General features: G+C 38.9%; 2 long non-coding RNA genes across 2 annotated transcripts; one reads left to right on the forward strand and one right to left on the reverse strand.

Moving 5' to 3' along the window:
- Window positions 1-257: 257 nt before the first annotated feature.
- Window positions 258-1505, reverse strand: LOC146829487 (uncharacterized). The gene is made up of 3 exons (XR_014961994.1): window positions 864-1505; window positions 673-782; window positions 258-568 (listed from the first exon to the last, which is right to left on the reverse strand). It is a non-coding gene; the product is annotated as an uncharacterized LOC146829487 (long non-coding RNA).
- A 4545-nt stretch (window positions 1506-6050) lies between these two features.
- Window positions 6051-6575, forward strand: LOC146829488 (uncharacterized). The gene is made up of 3 exons (XR_014961995.1): window positions 6051-6194; window positions 6276-6385; window positions 6485-6575. It is a non-coding gene; the product is annotated as an uncharacterized LOC146829488 (long non-coding RNA).
- Window positions 6576-13354: the final 6779 nt, after the last annotated feature.

Genomic DNA, 13354 nt, shown 5'->3' on the forward strand with positions numbered 1-13354 from the left:
TCATGTGACTTTCGATGATAGCACTACAGGTTCCAAAATGCATTAGTTTTCATTAGTCTCAAAAAAGAGAGTTTCCCAGGGACCAGAAAGGACTGGGTGTCAGATATTTATCAAAAAAAGATTCCTTTCTGTGTATTACTCTTTTAGTTGGTGACCATGAGGCCTACACATTTAGATCAATAACCTTTGATTTTTGACTGTGACACTGGACAAATATTATTACTCCAGACTAGAATATACTTTTTGTTACTCTCAAAATTTATTTTTCATAGGAAAACACTTATGTTCAATAAAATCATATTTTAAAATTGCATTCAATATATACTCTGATTGGGTGCTCTGGTACAGTCTTATATATGCTATCTAACAATTCCGTATTACGGTATCTATCTCAGAGTCACACACACTTCAAATCATGTACTTTCAAAATTGCAAATTAAATACTACACAAATACATTTCATATGCTTTAAAAAGTCCCACTGTCGACGCGTTTCGGTGCATAGGTTACAATAGTAGCACCTTCCTCAGGACGGACGAGAATTTAAAACCAAAGTTTTGTTCTTCTTTCTAAAAAAGAGAATGCATATAATTAATACCATTTCCCTATGGAGAGTTAATTCTAGTTCTGGGCTATGCTGTTAGTGTCACTTATACATATTGTCTGCCCTTACTTTAAGTGTAGGGGTTGAAGTCCTTCTGTGGGTGTTCAGGACGACTTTATCACCTCTCAACTTTTGTGATTTTAGACCACTTGCATCATAGTCAGTGGAGTCATAGAATTCTACAAAAAGGGCATGGAGTTATTTCACCATACTTTTTGAGCCTATTAGCCTATTCTCATGCTGTTAAGCAAAACACTTACTTTTAAAAAGTCACGTTGACACATGTTCAATGGTGTCTTAAAGCAGGTACGTCTTTCGATATGCACCGCCTGTATTCAATTGTTTAGCTGTGCCTGTAAGGTACATAGATAATGCTATATACTTCAAATAATGATGTCATGGCACTGGTGTTTATTCTCAACAAATACATCCATATACCTACCAATAGGTTTTTCGCCTAATGTTTAAGTTCAGGCTGTCCTTCCCTGCACCTTTTCAAGTGGTGTCCTGATACCTGTACCGGAATAACATGACGTTCAATTTAAGTGTACAGTTATCCATAGATCATGGCTTTAGACATCTACCTATCCCCTACTCCTTCTAAATTAGAAAGGGGTTCAGTACATACCAGTTAGAGCCTGCAATATCTTGTGGCAGCCTGAATCTTGACAACGCTGTCTTCTTTTCTTTAAGCGCTGTCAGCCACACTGTAGGTTTTCTTGGGGGTGTTTTTACTTTTACTCCCAACCTGTGTATTAAAAGTCATATTGGAGGAGGTTTTATTTAGATCCTCGCATAGAAGAATCTTCTTATCGCATTCCCCAGATTTTGCCAAATTTGCTAATTACAAGTATGTCCTCTACTCTCATTGTCACTCATGCTGTTTTAAAGCAGTGCTGAGGTGTACTTTAATATTTCTTTATCAGACGTAACTAACAGAAACCGTGCCCTGTTCGCTTTGCAGTGCTACAGCGTTAAAAGCGATTGTCACAAGCAGCCCCTCCCTAGAGCACTTGCTTAATGACCCTCCCTAGAGCACTTGCTTAATGCAAGCTGATAGACTAAGGTCTTCAGAAAAGGAGTACCACAACTTTCCCCCTTTCCTAGGATTTCAGTCTTGGAATCCTGCATAGGAGAAAAGATTCTCTCCCTCACTCTACATACATTCGAGTGCCCAATGCTTACTCAAGTCTTCTATCCATCTAGTTTGCACCAAAGCGGTCCTTACCTTTAAAAATCGGCGAGCCTGCTAGTCACAACGTCCTGCTTCCACCGCAACTGGTGAATGCAGTCGTTTGTGCAGGCTTTAAATACCCCTAGGCATACTTATTTGGATGCCTATTACCTGCCAAATTGGTATTTAACATTCAATTACGGTAGCCGTCTATCGGCGCCATTTTAGTAGTTTTTTGCATCAATCCTTTAAGGACTACAGGTCCATGGGTTCAATCCCGGGTCCTCCTGTTTGCCGAATTTTAAGCTGGTGACTATTATTATTTCTGATTTATTTATAACACTGTCCCCTTTTCTTTTAATATTGTAAACTTCCTCCTGGGCACACCGGTTTGTTCAGACCGATTTTCGATCGTTTTCGGCCGCCATTTTGGTAGTTTTTAAGTCTTATTTGCGAACTACAGAACCACGGGTTCAATCCCCAGTCCCCCTGGTTACTGATTTTCGAATTTTTCCATATTTGCAGATTTTTCAGCTGGTGACTTGTATTATTTCTAATTTATTTATAACAATATCCCATCATATTTTGATATTGTAAACTTCCTCCTGGGCACACCGGTTTATTCAGACCGAATTTCGATCATTTTCGGCCGCCATTTTTGTAGTTTTTTAGTCTAGTTTGCGAACTACAGAATCACGGGTTCGATCCCCGGTCCCCCTGGTTGTTGATTTTCGAATTTATCCAGGTTAATATTTCTACCTTGCTGGTTACAAGTTCACATTAAATTCACGCCATTTTTGCAGTTCGCTATGCTGCATTGTTAAGGAACTACACGGTCACTGAATTGGTCCCCAGCCCTATATTTCACATAATTTGAGTATTAGTCTCTCTAATTACACAAGATACTGTTTAATTGATTTGCAACTGGCATCTTGGTATTATGTCATAGTTCTCTTTGTGCACAGAAGTACTAGGATGCAATGCTCATTAACTGCCTCATTCTGTGCTCAACTGTTATTCCTCTACTCGGCTGGTGGTTCCATGATCACATATTTCAATAAACCTGTAGGGCATGCCAATTTTCACACATTTCTTATTGTGAGGTGTGTCCCCTTATCCCACCCTATGGTCGTAGGTCAAAACAATTTATACTCCACAACAAATGTCATACGGTTCACTATTGCTATTCACCATATACTACATTTCATATCATTTGTGTATTCTTCTATACAACAAGAAAAAAACAGTTACCGTAAAATGAATGGGTATAAAGTTCAACCTTGCTATTGGACATCTTCTACACTGCATGTCTGCTTTATTCAGTTATAAAAATAAAATAGAACAGTCACCGTGTTACATTGTGCTTTTTGTTAACAATATCTAATACAACATGATTCTTTTGCATAGTCTTTACAGAAAATACTTGCATTATAGCTACAATGCCATCCTAAATACATAATACAATTTTCATTGCCTATACTTGCTTATTTCTCCCCATTGGGGCCAGCCTTAATTTGGGTCGTGTTAATCCTGATATTTATTAGGGAGATGATTACAGACTTTCATATTACTATCCTGTATTTCTTGGATGTGGTGGGGCAGAGATCTGCAGCACTATCTAATCATTCTGTCCCATTCCTCTCGACCGTTAAGTCCTAGATAATAAGATTTAAATTTGGACATATAAAACTGTTCTCTCTGTTTACGTTTTTTGTTTAAATCTCCTCCCCTTACTGAAATCCTGATCTTTTCTAAGATGAACCACTTGATGTCATCCATATTGTGGTTTTCAGATGTCCAATGTTCAACCAAAGGAGCATTCTTTCTTTGGTTTCTTATTGCGGATCGATGCTCCGTGAGCCTTAGACGCATTTCACGTCCGGTTTCTCCAATGTAACATTTGTTACAAGGACACAGCAATAGGTACACTACATTAGATGTGCGACAATTAACATGTTCGTTCATCCAATGAGTTATACCGTTGATTTCCAGTTTGTCGGTCTTAATGATGCTCTTACAGTGTGAGCAAGACCCACATGGCAGGTTTCCCCTAATAGGAGTATTATTTGCAATACTCCTTAGTCCCCCACTCTTTGGTTCTTTAAAGGTATGCACTAAATGGTTCCTGATGGTCTTGTTCCTCTTGTATGCATATGTTGGTTTAGCCATTGGTATCACTCCTACCTTATTCAATATGCCCCAGTTCTTGTTAATCAGGTTTTTTACCTTGTTACTAAAGCCGTTGTAGTCTGATACCATTATAATTCCATCATTACGATCATTCGTTTTTGTCGATGTCTCGAACAGACTATCACGGTTATAGTACTTGGCGCGCTTATAAGCTTGTTTTATTAAGCGCTTAGGGTATCCTCTCTGTGCAAGCTTAACTCTAAGGGTGGCTGCGTGTTTTTCATAACTGGATCTATCGCTGCAGTTACGCCTAATCCGTAAGAATTGGCTGAAAGGTATCCCATCTTTCTGGCATTTAGGATGGTAGCTGGTATGGTGAAGCAGGGTGTTACGGTCTGTGGGTTTTACGAACAATTCTACATTGAGGACTCCTTCTTTTTCATGGATCCTGATGTCTAGGAAGTCTACTGCTGATTGACTTTTATTTGAGGTAAACTTAAGATTTGGATCCCCGCAATTGATCCATTCAAGGAAGGTGTCTAAATCCCTTTCTGGACCGTCCCAAATGAAGAAAATGTCGTCTATGAATCTAGACCAGCACTTTACATTCTCAAAAAAGGGACACATCTCATTGTAGATATGTTGGGTCTCAAATCTCCCAACATACAGGCATGCCAGGCTGGGAGCACATGTGGCTCCCATACTGGTGCCCTTGATCTGGCAGTAGTGATCTTGCTTGAATAAGAAGATGTTGTTTTTTAGAATTATATCAATGCATTTTATGATGAAGGTGTTTTGTGCAGTAAGATCCCCTGCCTCATTTCCCAAAATGTCCTCCATCATTCTCACAGTATCCTCTTGTGGGATATTGGTATATAATGCTTCAATATCTAAGCATACCAGCCATTGGGTGTCTTTATTGAATACTAAACCCTCAATTTTAGAAATCATATGGGTGGTATCTTTTATATATGAGGGTAGTTGTGTGACCAAAGGCTGGATGAAGTGGTCCACATATTTGCTAAGAGGCTCAGTCAAAGATTCAATTCCTGACACTATAGGGCGCATTGGGGGGTCTTCCAGGTTTTTGTGAACTTTGGGCAGCCCATATAGTGCTGGGACCTTAGGGTTCTCATTAATTAGGAATCGATATTCCTCTTCGCATATTATATTGTCTTCTTTAGCGAAGGTTACAACATCTCTCACCTTTTTCTTAAGACTGTCCCATTCTCTCACGCTACTGGATTTATAGTGTGTCTCATTATTCAGTAGTTTAAGCATTCTGTTTTCATAGTCTTCAGTGGTTAACACCACTATGCTCCCTCCCTTGTCTCCTGGTTTTATGGTGATATCATCACAGGATGACAAGGACTTTAGTGCCGCCCTTTCCTGTTTTGATAAATTGTTTTCAGTCCATACTTTTGTATCTAATAGCTTCTCTAAACCAGTGGTCACTGCTTTTTCAAAGGTATCCACCTCTTGTCCTACCATTGCTGTATTAGGTGTCCAGATGGATGGTGGTTTGAGGCCCGATTTATTAGTGGTCTCTCTACTCTCTTTCCCTTCAAAAAACTTTTTTATTCTGACTTTTCTGAATAGGTCCCTCACATCCCTTTCTATGTTAAATCTACAGCCTATTGTGCTGGGGGCAAAACCTAATCCCTTCTCTAAAACACTAATCTCATGTGTTGTGAGTATTTTGTTAGAAAGGTTTATTATTGGGGCTTTGAAGGTTGCTTCCTCTATTTCTAGTCTTTGTATTGGGGGTGTCAGGTGTTCTAATTCTATTCCCAATCTTTGTGGATGCGGGTCCGCATGTAGGGTCTCCTCATGGTTCCCGCTACTGTTGGTTGCCCTGACAACCCCTCCCCCGGGCTTTGAATCCTCTCTGTTGGCGCCTTTGTTGCTGCCCTAAAAAAACTGGTTGGTATTCCCTGTTGTTTACCTGACCTCCTTCTCTTGTGTCAGTTCTGTTTCGTTGTTCCTGATTTCTTTCCCCTTCTGATTCAGAACTGTTGTATGATGTATCGGAGAATGTCACATTCTTCCTGTGGTACCTATTCCTATTGTAGGTAAATTGTTTACCATTGTACTCTGTAGGTGCTGGTTGCTCATAAAAGTATTTGTTGAGAATAAACACCAGTGCCATGACATCATTATTTGAAGTATATAGCATTATCTATGTACCTTACAGGCACAGCTAAACAATTGAATACAGGCGGTGCATATCGAAAGACGTACCTGCTTTAAGACACCATTGAACATGTGTCAACGTGACTTTTTAAAAGTAAGTGTTTTGCTTAACAGCATGAGAATAGGCTAATAGGCTCAAAAAGTATGGTGAAATAACTCCATGCTCTTTTTGTAGAATTCTATGACTCCACTGACTATGATGCAAGTGGTCTAAAATCACAAAAGTTGAGAGGTGATAAAGTCGTCCTGAACACCCACAGAAGGACTTCAACCCCTACACTTAAAGTAAGGGCAGACAATATGTATAAGTGACACTAACAGCATAGCCCAGAACTAGAATTAACTCTCCATAGGGAAATGGTATTAATGCATTCTCTTTTTTAGAAAGAAGAACAAAACTTTGGTTTTAAATTCTCGTCCGTCCTGAGGAAGGTGCTACTATTGTAACCTATGCACCGAAACGCGTCGACAGTGGGACTTTCTAAAGCATATGAAATGTATTTGTGTAGTATTTAATTTGCAATTTTGAAAGTACATGATTTGAAGTGTGTGTGACTCTGAGATAGATACCGTAATACGGAATTGTTAGATAGCATATATAAGACTGTACCAGAGCACCCAATCAGAGTATATATTGAATGCAATTTTAAAATATGATTTTATTGAACATAAGTGTTTTCCTATGAAAAATAAATTTTGAGAGTAACAAAAAGTATATTCTAGTCTGGAGTAATAATATTTGTCCAGTGTCACAGTCAAAAATCAAAGGTTATTGATCTAAATGTGTAGGCCTCATGGTCACCAACTAAAAGAGTAATACACAGAAAGGAATCTTTTTTTGATAATTAGTTTTCATTAGTACACACGTGGGAAGTAACAGTTCGTAGCTTAATAGCAATTTTTTACCAACGTTGCACTGAATTTAAAAATAGCATCTCGAAATAAAATGTCTGTGTGCCAAAAATGTCACGGAGCAGCAACAACGTAGTTTGAAATGGCAAAATGTTCCAAACTTTCCAAGTGAGGTGTACCCTCTCTTTTCTCCCTTTCTCACCTCTACTGGCCACAATAACCACGGCAGTCCAACGGTTTGGCGCAGGGTGAGCGGGTCATGCCCCCAAGAGTGTCAGCAACACCAAAAGAAAAGCTCCATGCTGGGGGCCCCCAACCCTGCAGGGCGGCTCCGGCGGCAACGGGAATGGAGAATCCCATCATTTAACATCGAAGAAAGATTTGCCGAGCCCGGTTAGGTAACATTTCCAGCCATTTAATGCATTTTTGAGCAGCTCCAACCTTACGCGTTTCAGCTTTGTTCAGCCTTGTTCACAGGTAGGTGACATTACAACATAATTGCAAGTGCTCCAATTTATCAGGTCATGTGACTTTCGATGATAGCACAACAGGTTCCAAAATGCATTAGTTTTCATTAGTACACACGTGGGAAGTAACAGTTCGTAGCTTAATAGCATTATTTACCAACGTTGCACTGAATTTAAAAATAGCATCTCGAAATAAAATGTCTGTGTGCCAAAAATGTCACGGAGCAGCAACAACGTATTTTGAAATGGCAAAATGTTCCAAACTTTTCAAGTGAGGTGTACCCTCTCTTTTCTCCCTTTCTCAGGTTTTTTAAATGCTAATTCCGAACTATAACATGCCTGAAACCTATGTTTTTTTCAATGAATTTATATACATATATATAAATATATGTATGTATATGTATATATATGTATATATATATATATATATATATATATATATATATATATATATATATTCACTGAAAAAAACATAGGTTTCAGAGACGTTATAGTTAGAAATTAGCATTTAAAAAAGCTTTGAAATTCACTGAAAAAACCATATGTTTCAGCGACGTTAGAGTTAGAAATTAGCATTTAAAAAACCTTAGAAAGTATATATATACCAATCTGTATTGAAGATTGAGTGGATATATAACTGTCTGGATGGAGGATTTAGTAGCTGTCTGACTGTCTGTTTAAGTGAGTAATTAAAAGTGTCTCACTTAATACATGGGTTAGTAACTAAACTATGTGAATGTGTGCATCACTGTCTCTGTTGTTGTATAACATGCTGCATCAGTTGGGCACTAACTACATGAGTGTGTATATTAGTTATTGATTAGTTGGGTGAGTATTTGTATGGGACACTGAGTTTGTGTGTGGTTGGATGGGGTGTGTGTAACTCTATGCATAGATGTGTGAATGGTTGATTGACTAGGTGTATAGGTTTAAGAGTGCATGTGGAAACAGTTGTTTGGGTGACTGAGTGTATTTATTTGTGTATTGGTGAGCGAATATATTTTTTAGTTGTACATCTTCAACAAAGTACAAAAATAAAAGGCATTGTATGTGAGAGTTGGTGTATATAAATAAGTATATAAGAGTCAGTGATTGTGAGAGTAACTATATGAATGAGTGTATAATTGTAATGGTGAGTTTTTTAACATATTAACTATGAGTTACTATGTGTTTGAATAAATGAGGTGTTGTGTGTATAATTGTGTAAGTGAGTAAATGTAAGTGTGATTAATTTTTTCCATGAGTGAGTAGGATGACTGCATAACTAAGATGACTTCTGAAGTGTCAATGTCTATATATGTGTATAAGTGCATTTGATAGTGTTCTATTAATTAGTGACCGCATGTATAAGTGATTCTGTTGTTGAATGGGTAGTTGTGTGTGTAGACTTAAGAATAAGCGAGTGGGTATGTAGTAACTGGTAATGGTGTGTCAATGGTTTCAAATATGGTACTCTGTATTTTACAGTGAGTGATGAAACGTTATACTAGTGTATGATGAGGTGTATCAGATTGTCACGTGGATGATGTCATCAGTGATGTCATCAGTGATGTCACTGACCATGTCATGAATGATGTAATATGTGACATCATCAGCAGTGCATTGCGGGCGCGCGAGTTATAGTTAGCAGAAGTAACTATAACGGAGGAATTTCTATGGTTTTGTACGAGTGAAATGTCCAGCTAACTAGAACACCCCTGAAACCTATGGTTTTTTCTTTGAATTTCTAAGGTTTTTTAAATGCTAATTTCTAACTATAACGTCTCTGAAACCTATGGTTTTTTCAGTGAATTTCAAAGCTTTTTAAAATGCTAATTTCTAACTATAACGTCTCTGAAACCTATGTTTTTTTCAGTGAAGTGTAATAGTAGTTATACCTATTTTTTGTACTGATTTTCTACAGTTTTTCAACTGTTTATTTATAAATATTTTATTCATTAAATAACATTATATATGTTTCTGAAAATTGCACAAAAAGAAATTAAAAAAAATGAAAACTGAAATATTGTTTAATTTTTTTGTCGAATTTTTTATTTTAATATATTTATATTATTTTCTTTTTTTTTTTTAAATCCCAATTTTTTTCGGAGTCGCGCACCCAAAGCGTACACATCACGGTGGGTGCGCGGATTCTAGCTGACATTTTAGAAACGTCGTGAAGGATCCGCGTACGGTGTGCGACGGCTGCGTGTTTTTCAGTTACATCATATACATTTAATATAACGTGATGTGCGCGATTGGTATGCGACCAGTCCGCGACTCCTGCTACCGTGCATTCACGACACATGTGCATTACGGTACGCGACACTTGCGCGGTGGCGGGTCCCGTGTCCCGTGTGACGTCATATACGGGCTGGGGTGCGCTGGGTGCGTGACTCCCGTGAAATTTTTTTATGTTCTAAAATGATATGTATGTGTGTTTAATATACATATTAGGGCAAGAGACTATCTAAGATATTCATAGTGCCCATCCTGCCTGACCTCCATGGTCATCTTGCTGCTCCTGCCCTGCCCCCTTGCCCCCAGCCCTCTGTTTCCATGTGCAGACCCCTATTCCCTCCCTCCTGGCTTGTCTGTTCCATTGTAATGCCCCTGATCCGTCCCTCCTGCCCTTTATGGTCTGTTGTGCTGCAGCTTTCTCTCCTGTCTGTCCATTATGGTCAGCTAGCTACCATTTCCTCTTTCCCCTCTGTTCTCTGTTGTCCATGTGCATGGTCCTGTCCCCTTCCTATTGCTTTATATGGATTGTTGTGCTGCACTCCCGTCCCGCATGCCCTGTGTGGTGTATTGTGCTGCTGCAAACCCTGATGCCTGCCCTGTAGGGTCAGTTTGGTGCACTTCTCCATGTCCCTCCTGTCCTCTGTTATCCGAGTCCATATCCCTACCCCAATTCCTCCTGCCTTCCATTATCCAATGTTCCATACTTGCTAACATTTTGAACTTGGTAAGAGGGAGATTTTGAAAAATAACTGGTGTATTGATTTTCCCCTTTGACTCACATTGAAAAAGAGGAGATTGTAGACAGGAGACAGATCAAATAAAGCCCATTTGGGCTTAAAAACATTAGATGTTTCCTGGCTGAATCGGGTCTGTTGGCATGTATGATTGTACTACCACTGCCTCTTCCTTCTGCCAACAATGGTCTATTATATTGCCACAGCCTCTCTTGCCAGTCCTGTATTGTTGGTTTGTTGCCCCTGCCCCCCTTTCCACTGCCCTCCATAGTCTGCTGTGCTGCCACTGCCCTTCCTGCCTGCCCAGTGTGGTCAAATTGTTGCCTCTGCACCCTCCTATCTGCCTTCAATTTTCAGAGTCCGTGCCCCTGGCCTCTGCCTCTCAACAGTATCCTAATGAACAACTAGATTGCTAACATTCTATATTTATTACAAAAGTGTGGAGTGCCTGACGTCATCTTGATGTAATGAAAACTGTAATACCTAGAGCATTTCCTTTAGAAATTACATATATGAGAGGGTCTTATTTACATCAAAATTATGGTTAGTGCTCTAAAAAACTAAAATGAGGACATATTTTCTGAGTTTTCAAATAGCGACTAAGCACTTTTAAATTATTTGTTATCTTTGTTTTTTCATCCAGTTGACCACTTGATTAAATGTTGCACTTAGGGGCAAGGATGTGGTGTTACTTCCAGAGATACAGACTTTGCAACTGGGGAACCAGGTTGGAGTTTCTGCTTCAGCTCGACATTCTGTGATTCTGGTCAAATCACTTCATCTCCCCATATCTACAACCAAAATGAATTTGTTCTTGTGTGATGTAGCCAATGCTCATGTAAAGCACTCCAAAACGTGACAATTCTGCACTATATAAAACTGCAAAAACACAAAAAATAAAAAGTGTTTTGCACACTTCTGTAATTGGGCTACATGTGGGCTACATCTGGGTGATATTTGTGCAATATTTGGGCTCTTTTGTCTCTGGTGGCCATCTTGGGAGATTTATTTGCTATGAAGTTTCCTAATTTCCTCATTTACTGCAGTCTCCTCAGTAGGAAATGCTTTCAGTTTTTTACTTTGATTCCATCAAGAAGGTATTCAGATATGTCACACATTTGCCATAAATTCTGAATGTTAGCACTCTAGTTGCTCATTGGATCACTGTAGTAAAGCTACTGCTCACCAGGGAAGTCTGCTGCTGGTATTAAAAGTGCATGTTTCAGTCTGCATGTCAGACTTTTTTAATGAAATAGAAGAGGATTTGAGAAGTCACTCAAAATGTGCCCTAGTTTTTCTTTCTTCAGCACTAATCATAATTTCTATGGCAAAATGAACCCCCTCATTGTGTTCCTTTTTCAATTAAATGTTTTAAGTGTTACCAGTTTATTCCAATCAAGATAGCTTCAGGTGTGCCATACTTTTGTCATAAGTAAGACAGTAAGCGCTCTAGTTGTTCTTAAGAACACTCTGGGACATTCTGTCATTGGGCTATACTTGGGCTACATCTGGGTGATATGTGTGCTACATTTGGGCTCTTTTGTCTCTGGTGGCCATCTTGGGAGACTTATTTGTTATGAAGTTTCCTAATTTCCTCATTTACTGCTGCCTCCTCAGTAGGAAATACTTTCAGTTTTTTACTTTGCTTCCATCAAGAAGGCAATCAGATGTGTCACACATTTGCCATAAATTCTGAATGTTAGCACTCTAGTTGCTCATTAGATCACTGTAGTAAAGCTACTGCTCACCAGGGAAATCTGCTGCTGGTATTCAAAGTGCATGTTTCAGTCTGCATGTCAGAATTTTTTAATGAAATAGAAGAGGATTTGAGAAATCAAAATGTGCCCTAATGTTTCTTTCTGCAGCACCAATCATAATTTCTAAGGCGAAATGAACCCCCTCATTTTGTTCCTTTGCAAATTAAATGTTTTAAGTGTTACCACTTTAGTCCAATCAAGATGGCTTCAGGTGTGCAATACGTTTGTCTTGTAAGACTGTTAGCGCTCTAGTTGTTCTTTAGAACACTCTGGGAAGCTGCAGTAGAACACAAAGAATCAACTGATAGTCTCTGCCCTTGTTAGATGTACATGTTTTACTGAGAATGTCAGACTTCATTCTCACATGAGTGAGAAAGATAATGTGAATTTACAGAAAATATGCTCTCAGTTTAGCTTATAGATCACCTTCCAAACCTCTGTGGGAAAAGCATGAGAAAATAGTTTTCTCTCAAATATGATTTATGATATCCCAGCAGAAGGCTTTTTCACATGGTAAAATCACCTTAGAACCCAGCAGAAGGCTTTTTCACATGGTAAAATCACCTTAGAACACACCACAATTCCTAAAATGAGTATGGTACCATCAACAAATGATTTATAATGTAACTAAAGTCTTAAAACCTTCTATTAACTGCAATGCTTTTTAATGAGGTGCTATCATGTATATTGGTCCCAAGATGGCTGCCAACACTTCTTGGTTGAAGTGCTGACAGCCAATCAGATCTCATGATTAGATGTGTGGTTAGGCTCCACCCAGATATATATATTTCTTTTTCCATTAATATTTTAAAAACTTCAGAACAGATTTACACCATTTAACTAAAAGGCACGACTCTGAACCAAGGGCTAACTTTTTGCCAAATTTGGTGTAATTCCGTTCAGCAGTTCGGGCTGTAGCTGCGACTAAAGGTTCCTATGGAAAATTGCATGGGGAAAACACGTTTTGGGGCCCCCTTTTTTCTCAGCCCTCGCTTGCCGAATCACCCCGAAATTTTCGAGATAGGGGCGGACCGGAGCACCCCACGAGTTTTGAAAATTTCGCGAAGATTCGTCAATCGGGCCAAAGTTATTGGGAATAGAATGTTGCGTTTTTCCTAGGGTAACTAGGTCCTAACTATAACTACCTACTTGCGACCGCCAGTAGGTAATATATATATATATATCATGCTCAATTCCAAAAGGAAACACGCTGCATTCGCGGGG

This window comes from Triturus cristatus, chromosome 5_2 (genome assembly GCF_964204655.1).
Source record: "Triturus cristatus chromosome 5_2, aTriCri1.1, whole genome shotgun sequence".
NCBI lineage: Eukaryota > Metazoa > Chordata > Amphibia > Caudata > Salamandridae > Triturus > Triturus cristatus.